Source organism: Bos grunniens, chromosome 14 (genome assembly GCF_055505025.1).
Source record: "Bos grunniens cultivar Pamir isolate PY7600 chromosome 14, Bosgru_T2T1.0, whole genome shotgun sequence".
Classification (NCBI taxonomy): domain Eukaryota; kingdom Metazoa; phylum Chordata; class Mammalia; order Artiodactyla; family Bovidae; genus Bos; species Bos grunniens.
The window spans coordinates 68,643,623-68,665,065 of record NC_141178.1 but is presented as its reverse complement, the minus strand read 5'-3'; the positions used below and the strand labels follow the sequence as shown (position 1 = coordinate 68,665,065).

At 41.9% G+C, this 21,443-nt stretch overlaps 1 protein-coding gene across 9 annotated transcripts in view; it reads right to left on the bottom strand.

Moving 5' to 3' along the window:
• Window positions 1-21,443, bottom strand: part of LOC147359619 (uncharacterized) — a 134,603-nt gene continuing 113,160 nt past the window's right edge. For 2 of the 9 annotated variants that reach the window (XM_086337240.1, XM_086337245.1), the window contains 2 exons: window positions 2,034-2,158; window positions 1-483 (listed from right to left, as the gene is read on the bottom strand). The gene's annotated coding sequence lies outside the window, so the exon portion shown is untranslated. Of the gene's footprint in view, window positions 484-2,033; window positions 2,159-5,709; window positions 6,115-21,443 lie in introns of all 9 variants that reach the window. The other 7 variants (XM_086337246.1, XM_086337250.1, XM_086337241.1 and 4 more) reach the window with 6 other exon arrangements.

The window sequence follows — 21,443 nt, the reverse complement described above, 5'->3', positions numbered from 1 at the left end:
TTTAACTGAATCTCAAGACCATATATATTTCACACACACATTTCAAAATATACATATTTCAGACACACACACATACTGTTCTTTGTCATCTTTGTCAGAGCTGTGTAGTATTCCATTTTATAGATTTACAGTAGTTTACTTCACAGTATCTTCCTGATTGAATTTGCCGCTAGTCTTTGGTGTTAACTTTACATACTACAAAACAATCCAAGTACACGTTCATCTGTGCATATGCGTGGGTAAAATACCTTATTTAAAATATTAGTCCTTCAAGAGGACCCTGGGGTCTGGCCCCTCTCCTTCAGACCAGGTCTTACAAACGGGGTGGAAAGCTCCTCCTCCCTTCTATAAAAATACTTTCTGTACTGATAGCGGTCTGTGTTCTCTTTCCTCTTGTGATCCCAGGGAGGCCAGAAAGCAAAGGCATGCATCCTCTCTTCCACACTGTGTCTCGATTTCTGAAGAATAAATGATGAGGGAATTCTTGCAGTTCAAAAAATAAAAATAAAATATTAGTCCTTGACCAAGCATTTGTATTAAATTTGATAGTTACTGTCAAATTGCCCTCCAAAAATCTGTATCTGTTCTTGATAAAAATTCTTATTTCTTCACACCTCACCAATATGATGATAATCAAACTGACAAACCAATCCAACCTGGACAAACTCCTCACTGGTGGTGTAATGTTCATTTCTTTAATTATACACGATGCTGAGCATTTTTCCATATGCTAATAAGCCAATTTTTTTTTTTAATCAATCAGCTTACTCATGTTTCTTTTGACCAAATGATCTCTTACTAATTTGTAATAGCTCATTATGCAGGAGACCTGGGTTCGATCCTTAGGTCGGGAAGATCCCCTGGAGAAGGGAAAAGCTACCCACTCCAGTATTCTGGCCTAGAAAATTCTATGGACTGTATAGTCCATGGGGTTTCAAAGAGTTGGACATGATTGAGCAACTTTCACTCTCACTTTATCTGTTGAGAAAAACAGTCCTTTAAGTGTCATTCATTACACTTTTTCTCCTGGACGGAAATGTTATAATTTTATGTAGCCAATTTTTTCAGTCTTTTCTCTTAGAAAGAAAAGTGAAAGTGAAGTCGCTCAGTCGTGTCCGACTCTTTGCGACCCTGTGGACTGTAGCCCACCAGGCTCCCAGAATCCCACCATGGGATTCTCCAGGCAAGAATACTGGAGTGGGTTGCCATTTCCTTCTCCAGTGGATCTTCTAGACTCAGGGATCAAACTTAGGTCTCCTGCACTGCAGGCAGACACTTTAACCTCTCAGCCACCGGGGGGTTTTACAACTTGTTTGGGAGGAAACTCTCCATTCCAAGATTGCTTAAGGACATATTTTCTCTAATGCTGCATTCTTAAGGGGATTTGCCTAATAAGATTTTCCTGTCTCTGGGCAACTAAATGTTGTCAACAATATTCAGGTATGGTCCTAACCAGATGAATTTCATACCTAAAGGGTTCTTTAATGTGAGCTTCTACAAAGACGATCAAAAGATATAACTGAACACGACTATTGCCACTATATAATATGGTACATAGGGTTTACTGAACAATGGACTAAATTTTTATATTGTACAACAGACTACAGATACTGTTTGGTGGGTTTCTGCTACCCAACCATCATTCCTCATCACAAAGGAAATGAAAATAGTTAGCCAGACATAGTCTAAGCTCTCATCTAATTCCTCTTCCTTTTGCCTTTTCTGTTATTTTTTAAGTTGAGATATAATTGACAAACAACATTGTGTAAGTTTAAGATACACAACATGTTGATCTGAAACATTTACTTATGCAATGTGATTATCACACTAATCATATTAGCTAATACCTCCAACATGTCACAAATTATCAATTCTTAAATTCTTTAAATTAAATGTCACACCTCCCAGCTGATCTAGTCTGAAATGCTTCTTCATGTGTTGAGATCTCTATTACTTCTGTGGAGTTGGCAGGTTGAGTCTCAGTTTCTACTGTGCAAAAGGGTCAAAGTTCACTCAACATACAGAGGCCTTACCTCAAGTATTCCAAGGAAACTTGCTTCCTTCAGCAGAATATGAAACATCTGTGCAGCTAGTAAGTGATTATCCCAAGATGTTTCCATTTGCTGTCACTCCTTCACTGCCTTGCCCTCTGCTGTCTCTGGTTTGGGGAAGAGAAAAAACAGGCTCTAGCAGTTGTAAGACCAGCCACTGTTGTTAGAGCCTATACACAAACTACTACCTCACTACTTCTTACACTACTTACAGAAGAGAAAACAGAGGCCCTCAGAGTGATTTGCCCACCATGCAAGGCCAGAGAGACATACAGGTAGGAACTAAATCTAGGTCAAACTTCAGATTGACCTCTTAAGTATCACACAAGATACCCATGTGAGAAATTAAAAGGTATCACAGGACCTCAATGGAGAGGCAAAGAAAGAATACCTTTGGCTGAAGAGATCCACAAAAAAAGCAGACCTTTGGGAAGAGTCTCAGTAATACCAGGTGCCCCCTCTCCCCAGGTTTAGCACAACAATAGTCCTTTACAAAGAATATCCTACACCCGCTCATTGGAACAAACAGGGCTCCCAGGGACTCCCCTTTCCCTTGCTGGCTTGTTCTCTGATAGTTGCAGATGGTGGTGTGGCTGGCTGACTTTTTGTCTAGACAGAACCGACTCCCCACAGCTCACATAATCCCTCAGATGCTGCCAGGCCACCTCCACCTCCTCTCTTCCCTCCTCCTCACTATTCAGTATTCTCCGGGCTGCTGCCATCCTGTGGAAAGGAACACATCAAAGCCAGATGGAGTCATTCTTTCTGGGCGCTCGTGTCCTTTCTCTCTTCTCTTTTTCCTGGAACATTAATATTAATAGCTTGTTTCTTTGCAGCTGCTTTCTTCTCCAACCTCAAGGGACCGGAACCTTTTCTTGGACTTTGTGACAGACGGAGGAGGCCTCATTTGAAGGCGGGGAGAGACGCACTGGGGGAGCACAGGCGCGGATGCTGTCTCTGATGTAATCCCGGGCCGCCCAGTGCAAGCATGTGACGTTGCTCCACTGCCAGCCCAGTCCAGCCAAATATTCTGTGTAATATGTGTCCCTTCAGAGGAAGAGAAAGAGATCTGCAAACAATCTAGCCAAAGGCCAGTGAAATCATCCCTGATCAATAATCAGTGGTTCTGCCGCCAGACTCTGCACTAGTATCTCATCTCATATAATCACCATAATTCTACCAGCTTAATATTGGTATCCTCCTTTAATAGACAGGGAAACTCAGGCTCAGAGAGAGGCAGCCAGTTGCCTACATCTCACACAGCTTGGGAGGCTGAAAGTTAAAACTCAAATCTCCTTCTAACTAATTTCCCATATACTTCTTTTTGTCTCTGTTTTCTGAGAGTTCAGCCTGCTGCTTTTGTGCTCGGTGGACCCCATAACATCAGCACTTGAGAGCTGACACGGTAAGACCAGACTTTGTGGGTCTGACTTCTCCCCTCTCATGCCCACTCCAGTCAAATCTGACGTGGTCTCTGAGGTTCATGGAAGCTCTGGAATGGAGACTCGTGAAGCCAGAAGGTGTTGGCCAGATCTGTGCTCACTGGCCCTCAGAGAATGGTCGATTCCCCCACTGCGCTTTCCCATGGTGGGCTGGAGGGCAGCTGCACATCCAGAATAAGAGGAGATGTTCCAGGCTGACTGGGGTGAATCCCAAAACATCAACGGCCATCTTGGCAAGGGGAAAGCTGACAGCGCTCCAACTTCAAGCTCATGGACACAAGATACGAAAGTGACAAAAGACACCACACCTCTGTAGTTTTAACTTTCAATGCAGTCTCAGGACATTCAAAGTCTAAAATGGTCAAAATATCTGGAAATTTCATGATTTACAAGGCTTTGTGTGATATGGCTTTGGTGGGCTTTTACAGTCTCACCGTGAACAACTCTTTCTGACTCTCAGCTCTGATCAAGGCAGCCTCCTTTTGATTCCTCAAATACAACAGATTCCTCCCTGACTGATGGCTTTCCAGGCTCAGGGCTGCTCCCCCTGCCATTTATTTGAGTGAGTGAAAGTCACTCAGTCGTGTTCGACTCTTTGCAACCCCATGGCCTATATAGTCCATGGAGTTCTCCAGGTCAGAACACTGGAGTGGGTTGCCATTCCCCTTCTCCAGGGGATCTTCCCAACCCAGAGATCGAACCCAGGTCTCCTGCATTGCAGGTGATTCTTTACCAGCTGAGCCACAAGGGAAGCCCAAGAATACTGGACTTATCTCTACTAGTCTTTTGGGTTGGGAACAGCAACCCACTCCAGTATTCTGGCCTGGAGAATTCCATTGACTGTATGGGGTCTCAGAGAGTTAGATACAACTGAGCAACTTTCACTTTCACTACTTATCTTTTGAGCTTCTTTGTTCTGCCATGTCAGATTAGGTGAGTTCATCAGACTGGGCAGCCACGGGGCACTGATTTATATAGGCCGTTCAAACATCAACAGTGCATTTTCCTATGAAGAGCCAGATAGTAAATATTTTCAGCTCTATGGGTCGTATAGTTTCTGGTGCATCTACTCAATCCTGCTGCTGTAGTGTGAAAGCCAGTACAGATAATACATAAACGAACAGGTGTAGCTGTGGGTTCCAAAACAACCTTTTTCACCAAAACAGGTGGCAGGCTGGATTTGACCTGTGGGCCATAGTTTGCTGACCTTTCCTCTAGGACATCACTGAAATATAGAACTTTGGAAGCAATTAACTCAGGTTTACACAGTAAACTAACAAAACACACAAACCAATCTTAATTTCAGAAATGTTAATCATATGTTGAGTATAAACTGAAGCAAATATTTCTTGCTGGGCTGAGCCCACCTGTGATGCATATTTTTTAAGAGATGCAAGCTAAGACAGGGCACAGCCAAATAAATTAATCAATTTTTTAGAAAGGGGGGGACCTTCTGAGTAGTGTAGTGGCTAAGACCCCTTGCTCTCAATACAGGAGACCTGGATTTAGACCCTGGTCAGGGAATTGAACCCCACATGCCACAACTAAGAGTTGAAATGTCACAACAAAGATCATACAAGACCCAGCTAAGACAGGGTGCTGCCCAATAAATAAATACATGGCAAAAAAAAGATGCATATTATCAGCAGTCAGCTGAGATCTGGACTCCTAATTCATGGAGTGAAATGGGAGCAAATTATTTTCATATACACATATTGGATCATTTAACATGTTTCACAAGATGCTGTCTCGGGAAATTGCAAAAGAAAACTTAAGCGAGAATAAGAACTATGGAAATGTAGAAAACATTTTGCTTAAAGTATGCAAGACTATCAATTCTGCTTGTCAGTGGAAGTGAATTAATGGATGGAACTATTTTGGTATACAATTTTAATTAATCTAGCATAAGTTTTTTGGAAGTCTGGCTACAGGCAAGCCACAGGTTCCATGGCTGTGCCCTCTGTTTGTTCCACCCACCTCTCTCAGGCAAGCCAAATTACAGGCTCTGCTGCTATCAGTTTTATTTTTGGATACACAGACCTCCCACCAGCTTCCAGTGTCTGCTGGAGTCTAGCAAGAGGCAGACAGAGGAAGTTTTCTTCATGCTTCAGCCATTACTGGGATACTTACTATGGGTCAGGGGACACAGGTGAATTAAACACTGAGTCTACCGATCAGGATCTCCCTGATCAGGTAAGTAGGCAGGTAACACTCACACATGGAATGCAATTCAAAGGAATCAAAATGACGCACAGCACTGAAGAATGCAGCCACATACGAGGACCACCTACGTCGTGTAGTGCTGAACCGTGTGCATCCTTGTAGTCAGCTTGCAGCCGGAGCCTTGGGCTGTCTGGACACAGGCAGAGGTTACATAGGCGCATTGTTGTTGTTGTTACTGTTGAGTCACTAAGCCGTGTCTGATTCTTTTGCTATCCTGTGGACTGTAGTCCCGCCAGGCTCCTCTGTCCATGGGACTTCCCAGGCAAAATACTGGAGTGGGTTGCTATTTTCTTCTCCAGGGGATCTTCCGCACCCAGGGACCAAACTCAAACCTGCATCGCCTTCTTGGCAGGCAGATTCTTTACCACTGAGCAATGGGGGAAGCCAATACTGGGGCGCTGGAAGACATCAAGGGCTAAGAGTAAGGGTACTGTTGGAGAACACGGGTGACCAGAGCAAAAGACAAATGTGTTTAGATTTTGCATGAGGTCAGGTTCCCCCAGACTCTCCCACAAATGCCCATTAGATCAGTTGGTTAATTGAGGTATAACTCTTCACTGGCCCATGGGTTATAGATGGGGTGGCACTGCCAGGAACAGAATGCTTTCCTTTAATTCTTGCCTCTTTTCTACCTCCCTTAATAATTAGCGTGATTTCCAACCACCCACCTCCCACCACCAAATATCCCACTCAGTTATAGCAAGATAATTGCTGAGAGTCCCTAGCAGTGTCATATGGGGGCCCCATAGATGTAGCAAGAACTAAAAGGAGAAAGCCATTAGGTTGTGTGAGATGCTTGGAAGCATTCTGTAACCTTCCCAGCTATGGTAGAAGAAGAAATGGTGCACCCAGAATGCAGATGTTAGGACTGGGTCACCAGCCTAAACAAAGATGGAAGACAGACTTGTACTCCTCCGACCTGGTGGATCTGTCACTCTGCAAAAGCTGCTAGCGACAGATCTGAGATCATCTCACAAAGCACATTGATAAATCCATGCCTGTCTACCACATTAATACGTACTCTCACTCACATACATATCCTGAAAAGATCTTTAGTAAAATGGACATGGAACAATGGACTGGTTCCAAATTGGGAAAGGAGTATGTCAAGGCTGTATATTGTCACCCTGCTTATTTACTTCAATGCAGAATACATCATGTAAAACGCTGGGCTGGATGAAGCACAAGCTGGAATCAAGATTGCTGGGAGAAATATCAATAACCTCAGATATGAAGATGACACCATCCTTATGGCAGAAAGTGAAGAGGAACTAAAGAGCCTCTTGATGAAAGTGAAAGAGGAGAGTTAAAAAGCTGGCTAAAAACATAACATTCAGAAAAACTCAGATCATGGCATCTGGTCCCATCACTTCATGGCAAATAGATGGGGAAACAATGGAAACAGTGGCAGACTTTATTTTCTTGGGCTCCAAAATCACTGCAGATGTTAACTGCAGCCATTAAATTAAAAGATGCTTGCTCCTTGGAAGAAAAGTTATGACCAACCTAGAGAGCAAGTTAAAAAGCAGAGACATTACTTTACCAGCAAAAGTCCCCCTAGTCAAGCTATGATTTTTCCAGTAGTCTTGTATGGATGTGAGAGTTGGACCATAAAGAAAGCTGAGCGCCAAAGAATTGATGGTTTTGAACTGTTGGACAAGACTCTTGAAAGTCCCTTGGATTGCATGGAGATCCAACCAGTCAATCCTAAAGGAAATCAATCCTGAATATTCATTGGAAGGACTGATGATGAAGCTGAAGCTGTAATACTTTGACCACCTGATACGAGGAGCTGATTCACTAGAAAAGACCCTGATGCTTGGAAAGATTGAAGGCAGGAGGAGAAGGGGACGACAGAGGATGAAGTGGTTGGATGGCATCTCTGACGCGATGGATGTGAGTTTGAGCAAGCTCCAGGAGTTGGTGATGCACAGGGAGGCCTGCAGTGCTGCAGTTCATGGGGTTGCAAAGAGTGGGACATGACTGAGCAACCGAACTGAATTGAACTACTAAAATGGAATGACTTTTTTCTAAGTCAGTTTCTTCCTACCTCCAATAAATACATTTGTAAGCATACCAAATTATTAGCTTGTGTGGGGCAACTATACTTTTGAGTCCCTCTGATACATTTTCTCATTGCTTATCTTATACTTCTTTTTCATAGAACTTTTCAAAATTTCAATTAGTTAATGTTTTGCTAACTCTTTTCTTTATTGTCTCTCTCCTGATTGTGTACCACATGAGGACAGGGAACGTGTTGGTTGTATTGTTTAGCTTCCTTCAACATTCATCTGCTAAGGGGTTTTCCTGATGACTCAGTGGTAAAGAATCCACCTGCTCAATGCAGGAGATATGGGTGCGACCCCTGGTCCAGAAAGACCCCACATGCTGTGGAGCAACTAAGCTCGTGTGCCACAACTATCGACCCTGTGCTCTAGAGCCCACGTGCGGCAACTACTGAAACCGTGTTCCATGACTACTGAACCTGCGTGCCCTAGACCCCACGCTCTGCACAAGAGAAGTCATCTCAGTGAGAAGTACGCGCACCGCAACTAAAGAGTAGCCCTCACCAGCCACAGCTAGAGAAAAGCCCAAACAGTAAAAAAAAGACTCAGCACAGCCAAAAAAAAAAAAAATTCCATCTGCCGAATGAACAAAGGGATGAAGTGGACACTCCATGGACTTATTTATCACACCTTTCATGGGCAAGCCTCCATTGGGATTGATAGTCTCTGGCTGTAGACACAAACCTGTCAGTATCAGACGCTCCATCTAGAAAGCCCCTCCCTGACATGGGGTGGAACCATCCCCACCGATCCTTGTGGTGGGAAAACAGGATGAGAGGACAGAAGGAAAAGGCTGGTTGGGAGGGAAGACACTTGTCCACTTTGCAATCCAGTTATTAATATTCTGTGGAAAAGAAGAAACCTGTTTAATATTCTATGGCAAATAGGAAACCCAGCACAATAACAAACAACTTTCTGCTGGACATTTCAAGTAATCCAGACTCTAATTCTTCTGTTTGAAAACCTGTTTGAGTCCTGGAGTCAGAGAGCCAAGGCTGAGTTACAGTTTGCAATGCCAACATATTTCTGAGATCACTCCAGGAGACCTAATGGGAAAATTCAAATGAGGCCACCTGCTTTATTACATGTCAAAAGGAGCATCTCCCCTCTTCCCCGGGTGCAATTTATTCTCCTAACCTTACAGCATGGGAAATGGAATTTTTCAATGGATCTTTTTTCCTTCAAAAGTCATCATCTTTACCAAGCCACCAAGCTTTTCATTGAAAATGGATTTAGATAATTTGGAGTTTGGTGTGTCAGATTTCTATTATTATTTTTTTTTCTTTTCAATTTTCTTCTTCTGTTCAGGAAGAGACCCATTCTGCTGTAGTCACGCCCCATTGAACAGAGTCAAACCTGGATATAATTATTTCCTCTGAGGTGAAAGCAGCCTAATATGGAAGAAGCTACTGAAATTGAAATATCAGAAAACCACCAACCCAAGGCAGGGATATTTTTATAATGATGCATTCTCCCAAGAGGCAGGTTATTAAAATGTCAATTCTATATGTGTGTGTATGTATGTATATATATATATATATACACATACATGTATTCACATACATATGTTCACACATATATGCTTATGTGCATATAAATACATATATAGTTTTATATATATGCATATACGTATATAGTCTTCAGGAGGCAGATACACAGTAATTAGTATAGACAGCAGAATCACTTACATCTAATTACAATGGAAAGAGAAGTCATCTTTATAAACTGTCATATATTTAATTAAGAAAACTTAGCATTTGGATGCATGGCTACCAGTTGGTAATGAGGTGAAGAAGAGCAAGTTTCAAGAAAACTGGGACAAGTTCTAAATGTACACTCTGCACCACACTCAAATAACCAAAAACAGACCCTCTAACTGGAGCAGCCATGTACTAAGTTAAAACTCAGGCTCCATCAGGTTTCTCTTCTTGTTATAGAACCACTGGAAGGACTTCCCTCATGGTACAGTGGATAAGGATACTCCTGCCAAAGCAGGAGACATGGGTTCGATCCCTGGGCCGGGAAGATTCCAGATGCCTTAGAGCAACTAAGCCCACACGCCACAACCACTGAGCCCGAGTTCTAGAGCCCGCGCGCTGCGACTGCTGAGTCCACATGTCACTACAACTGAAGCCTGCGCCCCTAGAGCCTGTGGTCCGCAACGAGAGAATCCACTGCAATGAGAAGGCCACGCACCACAATTAGATTCTAGCCCCTACTCGCCGCAACTAGAGAAGGCCTGCAGGCAGCAACAAAGACCCAACACAACCAAGAATAATTTAAAAAGTTATTGAAAAAAAAAAAAATCACTGGGAGCACATCCAGCCACACACCCCGGCTTTAAGAGTTTTCTGTTCTTTAGAAGCGAGCACAGTGGTGTCGTGTGGGCGTGCTGCCCCCTGCTTCCTCTCTAGACACTAAGAGAGACCACTAAGATGCTTAAGGCCTGAATGTGAAGCTCATACAGAAGCCTGATGCTCCACTTGTCTCTCACCAGACAGGATTTCCAGCAAACAACAGTCTGCTCCTGCTACCAGCCTGGCTTGGCTGGTCCCTAGGTGTTTCTGTTGCATGTTTATCTTTTTTGGTTTGTTTGTTTGAGCCCTGATTTGACTTTTACAGAAAATCCACCAAGACAGTTATTTTAGTCCATTCAGACTGCTATAACAGAATTCCACAGACTGGGTGGGTTAGAAACAACAGAAATTTGTCACAGTTCCAGAGGTTGGGAAGTCCAAGATCAAGTGGCCAGCAGATCTGGTGGGAGCCTTCTTACCACAACCTCACATGGCAGAAGGGATGAGAGATCTCTCTGGGTTTCCTCTAATAAAGGCACTATCCCTACTCATGAGGGCCCTACCTCCATCTCCAAAAATCATCATACTATGGATAAGGTTTCAACATATGCATTAAGCAGGGATACAAACATGCCATCCATAGCTGCTGTTGTTATTTAGTTGCTGAGTCTTGTCTGACTGTTTGTGACCCCATGGGCTGTAGCCCACCAGGCTCCTCTGTCCATGGGATTTCCCAGGCGAGAATACTGGAGTGGGTTGTCATTTCCTCCTTCAGGGGATCTTCCCAGGGATTGAACCTCCGTCTCCAGCATTGGCAGGCAGATTCTTTACCACTGAGCCACCTGGGAAATTCGGGGACTCTGAAACTTGTACTTTGTGCTCTGTGTTGCAAAATTTCTTGGCTTAGAGAATGCTAGAGATTGCCAAAGTGAGTGAAATAAGTCAGACAGAGGGGAACTACTGTATGACATTCCTTATATGTGGAATCTTAAGAAAAATATGATACAAATGAACTTACAAAACAGAAAGAGACTCACAGACTTAGAGAATGAGCTTATGGCTGCTAGGGGGAAGGTAGACAGGGGGAAAAGCTAGTTAGGGACATGCACACGCTGCTATATTTAAAATGGATAACCAATGAGGACCTACTGTATAGCACATAGAGCTCTGTTCTGTGTTATGTGGCAGCCTGGATGGGAGGGAAGTTAGGGAGAGAATGGATACATGTGTATGTATGGCTGAGTCCCTCATCACAACATGGTTAATTGGCTATAGTGGTGGTGGTTTAGTGGCTAAGTTGAATCCAACTCTTTGCAACCCCGTGGACTGTAGCCTGCCAGGCTCTTCTGTCCACGGGATTTCCCAGGCAACACTACTGGAGTAGGTTGCCATTTCGTTCTCCAGGGGATCTTCCCAGCCAAGGAATCGAACCTGCATCTCCTGTATTGGCAGGCGGTTTCTTTGCCACTGAGCCACCAGGGAAGCCTTTTATATACAAGTCTCTATAAAAAATCCTGGTGGAAGGATGGGGTGGAGAAGGTGGCCTGTTACAAACAAACAAGAATCATATCTCATCTGTCTTAAGAACCTAAACCCAGCACTGTACCTAGAGCCAACTAACTGTCTGCATGTTCTGCTTGCCCCTGACTTATTATGCTCTGACTTCGGTGCTTTTGTATAAGCTATTCCTTAGACATTGAGCTCTCATTATTCTCTGCCTGTTTTCACCTGATTATGCCTGATTCATCTTTCAGACATGCAATTATAGGTGACCTCCTCCAGGAAGCCCTCATTGGAAATCCCTATACACACATCACCATATTGTCCTTAAGTACCTTTGTCACAGAGCCCTCCATCCTAGAATTTAACACTTGAGTTCAATCTCCTATCATCTCCCACTAGATTGAACATTCCATGAGGATACAAATCCTGTCTTATCCAATAACAAATAACCACAGTACTTCCTTGCTATCATCTGCTCAAAGAAATACCACTGAAGGAATGAATCAACTAATGACTTTAAAAATGAGTAGATGAAATCTCAACTTCTTCTGTATTGTTTTGAGATGGTTTACTCCAGTGTTTCAATGCCTTAGGTGCCTTACAAGAGAGGAAGGAATCTATGTCCTTTATTCATCCTCGTGTTTAATTCAGAGTCATCACCCAATTCATCTTCAAATATCCTTCTCTCTGGCCAAAATTTGAATTTATCATTTTTCATTTTATTTCTAAGTTGTTAAAGCTCCCCTTGTTGAGTAGAAGACATTTTCAGAGCTCTGCACTCTAAAGCCTATACATTCCTTACATGCCCATACCACCCCCCCGACACACATACATACATGTGCATACATATTTAAGGACTTTATTTTCTACCTTTAAAATGGAAGATGCGGCCATGACTGCTTCTAGAGAGCCTACTGCTTCTGACACTCTGATTTCACAATCCTATAGCTGCTTCATTACCATCTCTTCGACAGTGCTTTTTTTTCCCTCCCTTAGATTCCGGAACCTCTGACCAGCTTAACTGTTTCTAAGCTATCTTAAAGAGGATTAATCTTGTCTGCAAGAAGGTGATATGTTAGGTCATTACTCCCTCCTTGGATGTGAAGAAAACTTTTCTTGTCATCATCAAGACTGGCTGAAATTCCACCATTCACTGATTCAGTTTTATGACAGGAATGTGCCAAGTGCTCTGCCCGATGTTTTCCCAGAGGCAGGTCCATGGGCGCTAAGGAACCTCTTCTCTTCCTCTCACAGGCCACTTGCTTGCCAGTGATGTAATCTCTGAATAAAACGGGATGTAACCTGCTCTCTGCTTAGGGAACTTGTTTTATACTTTGATTCATTCTTGGGGGAAGTTTCCTGTGACCCTTAAACTAAACCATCCACCCCTGCAATCTGTCCCCACATCATCCAGTATAACCCTCCTCACACCTGTCGTAACTACCTGCTTATTGTTTATCTTTCCCAACAGAGAATAGGCTTCACTGAGAGCAAGGTTTGTGACTCTTACCTAACCTCTGCTTCCCAGTACTCGGAACATTATTCAAATGCTTTGTTAACAGGCACGTAATAAATAATTTGTTCAGTATATGAAAGAAAACTTTCTGGTCTGGTTGAGACTGAACTGGGAGTTAAATTCCACAGTCAACACTGGATTATTCAATTCTCAGGCTAAGCGCGTGCTTAGGCAAAATAGTTGGAGAAGGCAATGGCACCCCACTCCAGTACTCTTGCCTGGAAAATCCCATGGACGGAGGAGCCTGGTAGGCTGTGGTCCATGGGGTCGCGAAGAGTCGGACACGACTGAGCGACTTCCCTTTCACTTTTCACTTTCATGCATTGGAGAAGGAAATGGCAACCCACTCCAGTGTTCTTGCCTGGAGAATCCCAGGGACAGGGGAGCCTGGTGCGCTGCCGTCTATGGGGTCGCACAGAGTCGGACACGACTGAAGTGCCTTAGCAGTAGCAGCAGCAGGCAAAATAGTGGGGGTTGGGGAGAGAAGACAGTTAAAAGCATAGAACTCCTTTGACAAACTTATTCAGAGATTTGAAATCAAACTATTCGATAAGTAGCTATTTTAACATTAGCATCCATAAGCATTTTGTTACTTCTAAAAAAGTAAAATCCATAACCATTTTCTTTCTAGAGTAAGAAGGCCATCATTACATTTGTTGTTGTTTAGTCATGAAGTCATGCCTGACTCTTTTGCAACCCCATAGACTGTGGCCCACCGAGCTCCTCTGTCTATGGATTTCCCAGCAAGAACACTGAGTGGGCTGCCATTTTCTCCTCCAGGGGATCTTTCCCATCCGGGGATGGAACCCGTGTGTCCTGCATTGGCAGGCAGACCCTTTACCTTTGAGCCACCAGGGAAGCCCCATCATTACATTTATTAAAATTAAATATTGTTCTTCTTCAGTTGCTAAGTCATATCTGATTCTTTGCGACCCCATGGACTATAGCACACCAGGCCTCCCTGTCCCTCACCATCTCCTTGAATTCATCCAAGTTCATGTTCATTAAATAGGTGATGCCATCCAACCATCTCATCCTTGGCTGCCCTCTTCTCCTTTTGTATTTCCCAGCATCAGGGTCTTTTCAAATGAGGCAGCTCTTCACATCAGGTGGCCAAAGTATTGGAGCTGAATGAATGGTCTCTAAAGTCTTGGTTAAATTTATAACTCAAAGGTCTTAAACTATCCTTATCTAATCTTCTATTTATACTCTTGTTACAACTTCCCAACTAAACAACTTTCCAGTAACAGGCTAAATGTTTGAAGTGAAAAAGAGAAACCAACAGTTCTGTGCCTGATGAACATATGGAGAAAGGAGGAAACTGGATCTGGACTTGGCTAGCTCTGGCCAAGTACTGAGGCTGTTGGAGTGTTGGGTAAGTCATTACTGGGAAAATGTTCCAGTAAACCTCATCTGTTATTTCATATGTGTAAACCTGAGTGCATTTAGCAGTTCCCACCTTTCAAATGTGTTCAATTTCAAAAGCACATTTCTTTGTCAGATTTTCTTAAGAATTTGAAGTCTTTTTCCCATAGAAACAATATTGTGTTTGTAAGTTTTCCAGGCTAGCTCACCAAAACCCATTTATTTCATAATTTAACTGAAATACATGTTCAACGACAAAAAGTAGAAAACAATGCTGTAAAGGCATTGATTTTTTTTTTTAATGCCACAAACCATGTCTAAACATGGAGGGTAGAGCAAAAATACATTTAGAAGTCATGATAAGTTTTCAGGCCTTAGATATTTGGCAAAACTAATACAATTATGTAAAGTCTAAAAATAAAATAAAAATTTAAAAAAAGGATACAAAATTTAAAATAAAGAAAATTAATAGGACCTCAGTTTTATGTTGCCAATTAGTATCTGTAAAAGCAGCATGGAAATCACATCTACCTGCTTCCTAACATCCAGTCTCTCTTTCTTCCTTTAGAAAGGAAAGTAACACTCAATCTGTAGCTGAATACAGAGCCAACCAGAGTAAAAAGCATATTTCACAGCCACCTGTGCTCCTAGGTATGACCATATGATTAATTCCACCAGAAGAGTGTACCTGGAAGTGATGCTGTAACTTCTGAGTTACGTTCTTAAAGTCCCTAACCTTCCTCAACTGACTGGAACACAGAGATACTGGAGGGTCATCCTAGACAGTACAATTGGAGGTGGTACCCTGGGAAATGATGAAGCACAGGACAGGCTTCTTAGACAATCTTATGGAGCAAGGCCTCTGCATCAGTTCTGAACCATCTACTTACGGATTGCTATGTTAGTTCTAACTTGTTTAATCACAAAAAGATTCAAAATAAACGAGTTAGAAAATTGTCTCTCTCTATATAGAAATTTGTCTCTTTAGAAGATTGGGGCCTACCAGGTGGTGCTAGTGGTAAAGAACCCGCTGCCAATGCAGGAGACATAAGAGATGCAGGTTCGATCTCTGGGTCAGGAAGATCCCCTGGAGAAGGGCATGGCAACCCACTCCAGTATTCTTGCCTGGAGAATCTCATGGACAGAGGAGCCTGGCAGATTACAGTCCATAGAGTTGAAAAGAGTCGGACACAACTGAAGTGACTAAATATACACATAAAGATTATATATATATATATATATATATATATAAAATCCATACATACATATATATATTATATAGCCGTAACCAGTGTAAACAAATGATGATGATATAGTGAAGAATCCTAGGGGGTTCTGAAGGAAATAACTCTAGAATTACCAGAATGTGGCTAGTACAAAAAAATTTTGCTCAAAACTCAAAATTTTTCTCTTTGAAAAAAAAAATATTTTTTAACTTCAGGAATATATGCCAAGATATGTCATGGAGATATTTTCTCTGGATCATATCGTATAGGCTAAACCAAAATTTTGATTATAACTTTCCTCTTTCCTTCCTTCTTATTTCTTTCTTCTTCCTTTTTTCCTCTCTTCCTTTCCTTCATTATTTGAACCTGAAGATATAGGCTGAATGTATAGCTGTAAAGCTTCATAAGGCACAGTATTCTTCAAGGAAGTTACAGATGCATAGGAGAGACAGAAAAAGAAAGCACTAATAGCCATGCTCTGTGAAAAATGCTATAATGCAGTTATTTCCAAAACTCTGGGGGAGCCAGAAAAAAAATTGCCTTTTGGAAGTTATTGGAACCTTTGGTTGAAAAACTGAGAAAAGAGGTTTTTTAAGAGTCACAGTTATAGAGTATGGGTTTCCTTTTGAGTTGATGAAAATGTTCTAGAATTGATTGTGGTAATGGCTGCCCAACTCTGGGGATATATGAACAGCCACTGAATTGTACAGAGGATGAGATGCTTGGATGGTATTATTGACTCAATGGACATGAGTCTGAGCAAGCTCCAGGAGACAGTGAGGAACAGAGAAGTCTGGCATGCTGCAGTCCATGGGGTTGTGAAGAGCTGGACATGACTGAGCAACTGAACAATTGAACTGTACACTTTAAATGAGTGAATTGTATGGTATGTAAATTCTATCTCAAAAAACTGTCACCAAAAAAAAAAAATATTACTGGGAAAAGATTCAAAGCTTCATTGGAAAGAATTTTTGTTAGCTTGCCTTTTCCAAAATGACTGGATACATTGAACATATATTCATCTCTACATATATGTGAGTGAGTGAGTGAGTGAGTGAGTGCTTTCTCAGTCGTGTCTGACTCTTTGTGACCCCATGAACTGTACCCACCTGGCTCCTCTATCTATAGAATTCTCCAGGCAAGAATACTGGAGTGGGTTTCCATTTGCTTCTCCACAATACATACATGATTATGTCAAAATAAAGTTAATATGATTTTTATTGTAGATCCAAATTTGCTCGATGACAAGTCAGAGACTCAGGCACCTTTCATAGAGATTCTGATTCAGAATATTACATTTAACATATTTAATAGAAAACATAGGACAGAGCGCAAGGATGGTTCCAGTTCTTCACCCTTTCTTGACTCTTTGCCATGGAGTATCAGTGGGCACTAAAGAATCAAAGCTTGAAAAGTCCTTAGCGTTATTCTTGTACTTTTGACACTGTCATGAGGAAAATGTGTCCTCTCTAAATTGCTGACCCAGGAGAAGGATGAGAGACTTGTGAACCAGCTGGGATCAGCTCAGAATAGATGACTCCCAGGCGACAGCAGACTCTCATGTCAGCCCAACTGAGACAGGAGACCAGATACCCTATAAGCCAAGTTCAGTGTAGACCGGCTGACCCCCACCCAACTGACAGAAAACAGGTAAGCTCAATAAGTTCCACTGGTAAGGTGGTTGTTACACAACAAAATTATGGCCATAGTACTGATATGAGGTCAAAGAGCATTACGATCAGGCGAGGCGAGGACAATTTTATTGTCCTTATTACCACCCTCTTTTTCCTCTTAAATGCCAAAAACTGCTCCTGACATTCCAAGTATAACCTTGTCACTCCTGGGAGGCTCACTGCTTAAAGTGCTACATGTACAATTGCTTTAAACTCTGAGGCTGGAGGAACAGAGGTAAATCAAAATCTTCCTGTTGTAGACAGAGAAACTTTTTTTTTTTTCTAATTTTATTTTATTTTTAAACTTTACATAATTGTATTAGTTTTGCCAAATACCGAAATGAATCTGCCACAGGTATACATGTGTTCCCCATCCTGAACCCTCCTCCCTCCTCCCTCCCCATACCATCGCTCTGGGTCGTCCCAGTGCACTAGCCCCAAGCATCCAGTATCGTGCATCGAACCTGGACTGGCAACTCGTTTCTTACATGATATTTTACATGTTTCAATGCCATTCTCCCAAATCTTCCCACCCTCTCCCTCTCCCACAGAGTCCAAAAGACTGTTCTATACATCAGTGTCTCTTTTGCTGTCTCGTACACCGGGTTATTGTTACCATCTTTCTAAATTCCATATATATGCGTTAGTATACTGTATTTATGTTTTTCCTTCTGGCTTACTTCACTCTGTATAATAGGCTCCAGTTTCATCCACCTCATTAGAACTGATTCAAATGTATTCTTTTTAACGGCTGAGTAATACTCCATTGTGTATATGTACCACAGCTTGCTTATCCATTCATCTGCTGATGGACATCTAGGTTGCTTCCATGTCCTGGCTATTATAAACAGTGCTGCGATGAACATTGGGGTACACGTGTCTCTTTCCCTTCTGGTTTCCTCAGTGTGTATGCCCAGCAGTGGGATTGCTGGATCATAAGGCAGTTCTATTTCCAGTTTTTTAAGGAATCTCCACACTGGTCTCCATAGTGGCTGTACTAGTTTGCATTCCCACCAACAGTGTAAGAGGGTTCCCTTTTCTCCACACCCTCTCCAGCATTTATTATTTGTAGACTTTTGGATCGCAGCCATTCTGACTGGTGTGAAATGGTACCTCATAGTGGTTTTGATTTGCATTTCTCTGATAATGAGTGATGTTGAGCATCTTTTCATGTGTTTGTTAGCCATCTGTATGTCTTCTTTGGAGAAATGTCTATTTAGTTCTTTGGCCCATTTTTTGATTGGGTCATTTATTTTTCTGGAGTTGAGCTGTAGGAGTTGCTTGTATATTTTTGAGATTAGTTGTTTGTCGGTTGCTTCATTTGCTATTATTTTCTCCCATTCTGAAGGCTGCCTTTTCACCTTGCTAATAGTTTCCTTTGATGTGCAGAAGCTTTTAAGGTTAATTAGGTCCCATTTGTTTATTCTTGCTTTTATTTCCAATATTCTGGGAGGTGGGTCATAGAGGATCCTGCTGTGATGTATGTCGGAGAGTGTTTTGCCTATGTTCTCCTCTAGGAGTTTTATAGTTTCTGGTCGTACGTTTAGATCTTTAATCCATTTTGAGTTTATTTTTGTGTGTGGTGTTAGAAAGTGGTCTAGTTTCATTCTTTTACAAGTGGTTGACCAGTTTTCCCAGCACCACTTGTTAAAGAGATTAGACAGAGAAACTTTAAGTCATTCTCTCTCATTATCAAGCTGTTATCCTTGGCTTTTTGCTGCTAGTCAACATCCACATTTCAAAGCCTCGACTCCTGTGTGCCATAGAGCAAAATCAATAGCATTGATCCCAGGAAACAATAGAGGCCTTTGCACACAAACTCATTTTTCTTTCTAAAACCCATGCTTCGTTTTCAAGTTCATGTGACTTATTCACTCAACATGAAACATGTGCTTAAGATGAAATAGAGGGAGGTAGTTGCTGTACCATGTTTTAAATTTTCCCTTATGTGTGATTTTATCTGTGCCCCCAATCCAGGGTTTTTTTTCCCATAAGTACTGACATGGGCTTTTATAGTTAGTACTGCTCTTCAGGTTCTCCCAGGACTAAGAGAAGTTAGGATTTATCTTTTGCAATAATCACAGAATTGCAAATATTTGATTCGATTTTTGTAATTGTCTGTTATTAGATTGCATGTGAATTCTCAGTGTTAGCTTCCCAGTGTTTGTCACAATGTCAAACACATGCTCAGTAGACGCTTGTTATGTGTCTGAAGTCAAATAAAAATCTTTATAGACAGAATTTCTATTTTAGACTCAGGATTAGATATTCTCTAAGAGGTCCTAAAATTCAGATGATGAATGACAGCTTCCAATACTACATACATACGTGTGTAGGAAGGGAAAGTCAGTCAGTTGTGTCCGACTCTTTGCAACCCCATGGACTGTAGTCTGCCAGTCTCCTCTGTCCATGGGTTTCTCCAGGCAAGAATACTGGAGAGAGTAGCCTTTCCCTTCTCCAGGGGTTCTTTCCAACCCAGGGATCAAACCCAGGTCTCCCGCATTGCAGGTGGATATTTCACTGCCTGAGCCACCAGAGAAGCCCAAGAATACTGAAGTGGGTAGCCCATCCCTTCTCCAGGGGGTCTTCCTGACCCAGGAACTGAACCGGGGTCTCCTGCCTTACACGTGGATTCTTTATCAGCTGAGCTACCAGGGAAGTCCATACGTGTGTAAATATAATCAAACCAGCGTAGAGAAGTTTTCTTCTTTAAACTGTGAGCTTTAGAATTAGATAAACTTACATTTGAATCCTGATTCTGTTATTTTCTCTTTGTCTTTTTGGCAAATTAGTTTACCTGTCTATGCTTCCAATTCCCCATCTGTAAAATGGAGATAATAAAGATTTCACAGAATTATTGTAAATTAAAATCACCTATGTAAAACATAGCATATTCCACATGCACAGCAATGCAATAAATGGGAATAAACTGAATGACTTTTAAAAACCTAGATTATTTTTGTTAATCTTTTTAAAAAATAGAAAAAACATATCAATTTTAAAAGAAGGGTGTGTCACTTCATAGATACTATTCCATTAGGCTTTAGAATCTTACTTTTGATGAATTAATCACTCTGATCATATAACTATGGAACAGCGTATGTGTGGCTGAATTAGAAGCTCAACAGGAGCCATAGAGACTGGGTTACTAGTGGAGAGTGAACTAATTCCCCAAAGCGCCCATGGGGAACAGAGGATTTGTAAGCGGTGTCCGGCCTTCTAGTGCTAGGTCCACTTTACTCAAGGTGTTCTTTGCTGTCAATGAACATTTTGTAAGCCATGGGGCTAGAGAATTAAGTACAAACACCTAACCACACTGCGATGGAGCAACATCCTCTAAACCTAAATATATTTCCCCAACTAAACTCAAAACCTTGGTGGCCTCATACGACTAAGGTCCAGGCGTTAATAATTTCTGAATCCCTGGAATAAAATTAGTACCTGGCCTGTAGCCTGAGCTAACTAAATATTTTTTAACTGTTCATGCAATCAATGAATATCTTTTACAATAGTCATGCTGGCAAATAGTGTCCTTTTAAGGTCAACGATAATAGCCTTAAACATTGAAGAAAGCAGCTCATTACTGCTTTCTCACTACATGCTGCTCTGCCTCTCTGTGCAATCCAGATGGAACTGAGACACCCCCAGACTGGGCCATGTCAAATGATATCTGAAATGACAGGGTTCACCCCACTCACTCTTTGGAAACAAGTCTGAAAACACTGTGTGAGCATGCTTACACAGACACACACTCACACACACGCTCACACTCATACACACACTCACACTCACACACACACTCACACTCACACACACTCACACTCACACACACATACACACACACACACACACATGCACACACATTTCACACAGAAGTAGGGAGCACCTTCACTAAATATTCATCCTAGGATTAGGAACAGACATTCAGTTTCCCAAAGAGGCACAGTATAAAAAATATTCTGATGTGGTTCCAGGAATCATACACTTATGGAGAGTATTTAAATCATGATTTTCTAAGGAATATTCCAGAAATGATAACTATATTTAAAATAATGAATAGAATGATGGCATTCACCAAATA